General features: G+C 39.9%; 1 protein-coding gene across 1 annotated transcript in view; it reads left to right on the top strand.

Annotated features, from left to right (window-relative positions):
• LOC121958391 (SH3 and multiple ankyrin repeat domains protein 1-like) overlaps positions 1 to 6,213 on the top strand; it is a 52,733-nt gene continuing 46,520 nt past the window's right edge. The window contains exon 1 of the mRNA XM_042507286.1: positions 1 to 55. The gene's annotated coding sequence lies outside the window, so the exon portion shown is untranslated. The remainder of the gene's footprint in view (positions 56 to 6,213) is intronic.

Genomic DNA, 6,213 nt, shown 5'->3' with positions numbered 1-6,213 from the left:
GGAGGTCACTGCGGATACAACGAGGAGCAACACAGCCTGAACTGCAGACTCAAAGGTATTTACTTTTTAATGTTTATTTATCCTGTCAATTTTATGTTTGTATTGAAAACCAAATAAGAAAAACTGTGTGTGAATTGTGTCTGAAAATAATGATAAGTGTTTGTAATACAAAAAAGTGAAAAATTATAGAATGCAGTGATGATAGATGAATAGTGTGAACTGTAAATTTAATTTATAAAATACATGCATTTAAAAGTAGAGGGCACACAAAGAAGGAAGAAATTATCTTTAGCAGCAAGGTGTGTGAGAGTGAAAGTCATAAAGCTTGACAAAAAGAAGTGGGTGCTGCTGAAATTGTGACAGAGAGAAGGGGGGATATGCGTCCTCTCAGGTCTGATTCCCATGTTTTATGTAGGTGGGCAAAAGTGGGACAGAGGAGGAATTTCAAAGATCACAAAGCCTTCAAAGAAAATGCTTAAATAATTGCAAATATCACTCCAAAACAGCTTTAAGACTGATGAGTAAGTGTGCCTTGCTGATGTGTATTTAAGCTTTATAAGTTTTACAGGTGTAAAGCAGTTGTAATGAAGGTCATGTAGGTTTGTTTTCTAGTGTGAATCATCGAAATTAAATTACAAAAAGACACACTGAGTTGACATTCTAACTAAAAGGATTACTGCTAGGCTTTTTTCTGCAGTGGGCAGTGATGGTGGAAAAGTTCATTTCTCTAAATGAGCCTTTCATGCTGAATCCAACTCTGTGGCCATAATTAAATCCCTTGTGCCTAGTTAAGACCCTCTTTCATGTAGATTATTCCATGTTCATTATGAATCCGAATTGTACATTGCAGTAATTTACAACCGCTCCCCCACAGTTACAAAGTAGGTTACGACCTGTTGTTTTACAGTGAGACATGCACAGAATTAATGGGGGAATAATTGATGCCGATAACATAAGGTAGAACTCTGGGAGTCTGGGAGTTTGGAGAACGAAACATTAATACTTGTGCTTATGTAAAGCCTACCTTTATGTAATGCTGACATTAAAACCATCCAGACACTTACAGCGTTGCATTACATTTAACAGAATCAAACGAGAGCTCATCAACACCCACATTTCACACACTCCTTTCGCTGAGACTTGTCAAAATCGTTACCTGCTCACAGTATTTATGGTGTCAGATGGTGGAAAGGTGGAAACCCTTGAAGGACCCCAGAGAACTGACTATCTCTCTCTCTCTCTCTCTCTCTCACACACACACACACACACACACACACACCTGCATGTGTTCCTCTCCAGTTCTGTGCACTTTCATCCTTTAAATACAGCATAATTGACTTTGCACAGCCTCCTAAGACCTGCCCTGCACGGTGTAATGCACAACAAGCAATACTGGCTTTAAAAGCACATTTCTTTTTATTGGTGAAGTACACCTGGGGGAATTCATTTGGAAAAGGAAGAAAATAAACTAGGCAATTTAAAGCAGAGTGGGCACACTAAGATTAATGGCTTCCTGAGAAACTCAGAACAATTGATCATAATAGAACAAAGAGCGCTGGGTGACGTTATCAATGCCAGAGAGGGACTGAGTGATTATACCTAATGTGTGGGTAATGCCAAAAGAGAGTGTGATTATGAAACAATAGAGTGGAAGATGAAAGACATGAAATTCACTGAATTGGCCTGAAAGCTTTATGTGTCAGAGGAGATGTGTGTGTTTCTCTGATTCAGAAAAATTTCCACCACCACTGCCTACTTATTTCCACTTCATCCTATCCTGCCTCATGCTGTTCTTCCCTGCCCGGTCCTGTTCTGTCCTCTGCAATTTCTGCAGGAAGAGCAGCAGTCGATACACAGGCTGGTCAGTGTAGCAGATGTGACAATGCTATATAGTCCACTAATTCCCCAGGGTTTGCTATGTAGAGTGTAGGACAAAAGACAGACATGCTGAGAGAATATTTCCAGTGACAGCTCACTGCTGTGGAGGAATACAGTTAGACTCTATTAGCTGTAAGCTACTATTGTATCCATGAAGCAGAAATGCAAAATCCACAACAAAATGTTCCTTAAATCAGTCTCGTGGGAAATTAAACTGGGCTACAGCTGTATAGAGCTAAAAAAATAACCAATACACACGTGCCCATTGCACACACACATATTCATAAGCATAAATTCAAGGACAATGCCACCAAGTCTGTGCAAAGAAATGCCAGAGAACACCTTCTGTGTGACATTTAAAGTGACATCGTCAAATAACCTTGAGAAGTAATTTAATGTTTAAATAAAAGTTATCCTCTCCTATGATTTTTAATGAACTTCTAATTGTTATTTGTAGAACTGACATAGTCTCATTGCTGTGCTCATTAAGATGGAATGGGAGAGAAGGGCTGTTTCCCCTGACTCTGCAGGCTTTTCATTATTACATACAGAGAGATTTCCCCCAGGGGAAAGATCTGGAGGATTGCCGTAAGCCACGAAAACAGAAGCCAGCCAAACTGCAACACATCCACCATTATGAAGAACTAAAATAGCTCTAGCTTTACAATTTCTGAACACAACTTTAAGATAATTTGTGCACAGATGGCTCAGAGAGCAACAACTGGATTTTAAATGCACTGATTACAGGGACTTTATCAGGAAACACTACTGTGCACTTGGCAGCTTTTAAAGCAGGGCAGCACCAGTTAGAGCCTTAATATGTAAATCTGATGACATGAAAACGGGAGACTAATACATCATATGATGACAGAGCTATAGCACAAGTGGGTGGTCATATAACTTTAGCTATAGTTATATAATAGTCTCACCTCATTAAACTCACTGTTTGCTGATTCAATCCAGCCTCTGGGCTGCTGAGCAGCCTGTTTCAAGCCAGCAGGGTCAGGTGGCACTTTAGCTGGTATTTTTTTGGCTTAATTCAGGGTCATAACAAGGTAGTGTAGATCTGATTAGAGTCGAGAGCAGGTGTAAAGAACACACTTTCCATTAAATATCTTGGATGGGGAGTGCACATTTATCACCTTCTTTGTTTTTTCTTGTCCAACATCTTACCTCCAGTTATACAGATGCTCTCTCAAAACAGGCGATGGTACCTTTTGATACAAAACGCAACATGTATTTGAGGGTTTCTTCCAATGTTGTAGTCATGACTACATAAACCGAGACCAAGTCATGATTTAGTCCAGAGTGTATTGAGACAAGAACAAGAGCAGACCAGCGTGAGTCCCACACTGCAAAGCACACTTAGGATAAAATGTGAGACATGCAAACAATAGGCACTCCTAAAATTGGTCTGAGATCCACATTCACCCCAAAAACCCTGCAGAAAACAAATAAAGATTCCTCTTCATTCACCTCTCCTATTGCCATACTATGTATGTGTGAATGAAAGTGTGCAGTGAGAAGTGTCTCGGTAAATCACTCAAAAGGCATTGCAGAGATTCATTTTATATGTTGGATTTTTTTTTTTGTTTTCTATGAGCAAACAAAACTGAAAAACTGAATTAAACTTAATCTCTATTCAATAATAATTTTTCTGCATAGGCAATGTAGTGACACCCTGGATTTGTGATCATAACCAGTCTTGAAATCAAATCCCGACCAAGGAAAGACCAAGTAAAAGTATGTTTGAGTCCGAGACGAGACCAGGACTGAGACTAGATTTTGAGTACTACAACACTGGTTTCTTCATGCTTTCGCTTCCTTTCATGCTTCAAGATTGTAGATGTTACTGGTTTCGTTAAACAGGTTTCTTGACAATTCAAAGTATACAGCAATAATAGAAGTGTTATAAGTTGTATAAAGTTAAGAATGAAGGGTCCTCCTGTCTGTAGAGCCAATTATAGCCCATTACATGGTAGGTGGACGAACTCTAATGGTGCCTGACAGGCGTCGACATGGTCCTCACTTTGTCAGCCATGTCTAACAGCATTTATTAGTATCTTGTTGACTTTTGTCTCTCAGTGTTACCTTTTATGTCAATGGACGTGCAAGGTAAGTGAAACTGTCACTACTGGGCAGTCTGTTTGTGGCTGTTTATCTGCCATAAAATCCACCCTAAAGCCTTAATCCCACACTCATCTCTGTGTGTCTGACTAGTTTGTCTTTGGCCTGCTTTCATTGTATTTGAGGCCTGGGGTCTTTTGTTAGGAGCTCTGGGACAAGTTTAAAAAGTAGAAGCTGCCTTTGAAAAAGTTACTTGATACCAGGAATTATAAAGATGGTCTGTTTTATTAGAAATGTTTTGACTCTACATCTGCGCTTCCCTCTGTCTTTTGTTGAAATAGAAGGCAACCTGCTGCACAGTTGCCTTTGAAGTCTCTGTTTTCATGACATTTTAATACACCTTCTGTCATATCATGTGTAGAGAGTGAAACAGAAATTTGTTTTACATGAAATTAACTTCAAATCTTTACCTTTAAACATGCATTGCACCAACTTATTTTTATGCATTTCAGGTGTTGCAGCTGTATTAGTTATTATTTATTGGCAGTTTTACACCGATACAAATCAGTGTCATATACCTCAGTTTGGTTAAGGTGCAGCCACAGAAATGTGCACATCAACCAGGGATGTGGTGTCATTTAATTCATAGCTGAAGGTAACACTTTATGTAATTGATCAACATTAAACAGGAACGCTGTGTATCATATTGGCCCACATTGAGCTTATTGAACTGCAATAGTTGTGCTTCATTAAAATAATAATATTAAGAGTGAAGGTGCCAATGAAATCACATTTGCATGGTTTTTTGTTCATAGGTTCTCAATCTTAGAGGTGCTATCCCACTCTCAGATGGGGTTGACTAGATTTGGGATTGTTCTGTTGGTGTTTTCAACAGCTGCGGTCACTACAATCAACTGCAGCGCATCTGGTTTAGAGTCAGTAGTTACTTATAACTTAATCATTGAACTGAAACACCAAACAAAATTGTACTTATTTTTGCGGAACTTCCCCAGATCCGTCTATACTCAGATTCACATAATTTTGACTTACGAAAAATGGGGTCACGGGCCCAAAAAAGTTGAAAATGAGAAATCCTGAAATAGGGATTTCTCTTCTATAGTAGGACAAAGAAGCTTTAGCTACTGTATCAAACAATGTTTACGGGAAGGGGGAAGTCTTATAAATAGCGCAGGGGATGTTCACTCCTAAATCTGTGCTGCATTGAGGTCTCCCAGCCCATTCAGCCAAGTTTAGCCCAAGTGAGGCCCTCAGCGCACGCTCCACCTGACCCAATTATATCCAGTCTGAGGGGAAAGATAGCCCACTTTGATCTACACGAGACCGCCAGCCAAGCTCAAGCTGACTGGTCTGGCACTTAATGCCACTTTCTGCCAGACGTTTTTCCAGGACAGATGTGTTTGAGTGCTGTTTTAAGAGTCATGTGTATATGTGTGTATGCGCAGTGCACACGTGCTTGGAACATCAGGCGAGCTGTGTGTAACCTATGAAGTGGCCCCTTTTTCTTAAAAAAGATCGTCCTTGGTGAGATGGCGATGGGGAGGATCGAGCTGGAACGCAGATCAAAGGAGCAGGATGTTTATTGTGAAATGGGGATCTGGGAGTAATTATTTTAATCATCCACTTAATTACTGATTAGCAGGGTTACCATTTTTTGCTAGATTAACATCAGATATGCAATTGACTAACAGCTGTCTGTTTGTGTTGGATAGGAGAATTACTTCCCTCGCTGAGGGAAATGCCAGAATCTTTGGATGCATGGAAGATGAACGTATCACTGGTGTTGTTATCTGCCTGTAAAATTAATGAAGGGCGCAATGATTGTCAGTTAAGCACTTGCGTTTCATCAGATTTTATTAAGCACAGATTTAATTACCACTTGAAAATGCCAAGCCCTGTCATTGCAGCAGGAAAGCATACAAATCAGTTAAATTCCTCAATAAACTTGTTTTTTTTTTATGTTTAAGAGCTTGGGTTTTCAACATTTTACAGGTCAAGGACCCATTAGCTCAAAGAGAGATGGAGCAGGGACCCCCTATTTCATGCATTGTGTCAAATTGAGTTGCACTTGAGATAATACTCTAAATCTTTTTGTATGCGCTGGCCTGCTGCTGCAAATGTAACAGCAGTTAAAGCATGGCTAGGTGCATTAGCCTCACTCACTACACTTTTGACAGCAGTTTCTGAGATGGACGGTGTATCAGAGGCTCTTGCTCTGTGATCCACTGTGGCTCACATGCATGCTTACAC

Source organism: Plectropomus leopardus, chromosome 19, assembly GCF_008729295.1.
Source record: "Plectropomus leopardus isolate mb chromosome 19, YSFRI_Pleo_2.0, whole genome shotgun sequence".
In the NCBI taxonomy this organism is placed as follows: Eukaryota; Metazoa; Chordata; class Actinopteri; order Perciformes; family Serranidae; genus Plectropomus; species Plectropomus leopardus.
This window is presented reverse-complemented; position numbering and strand designations above follow the sequence as displayed.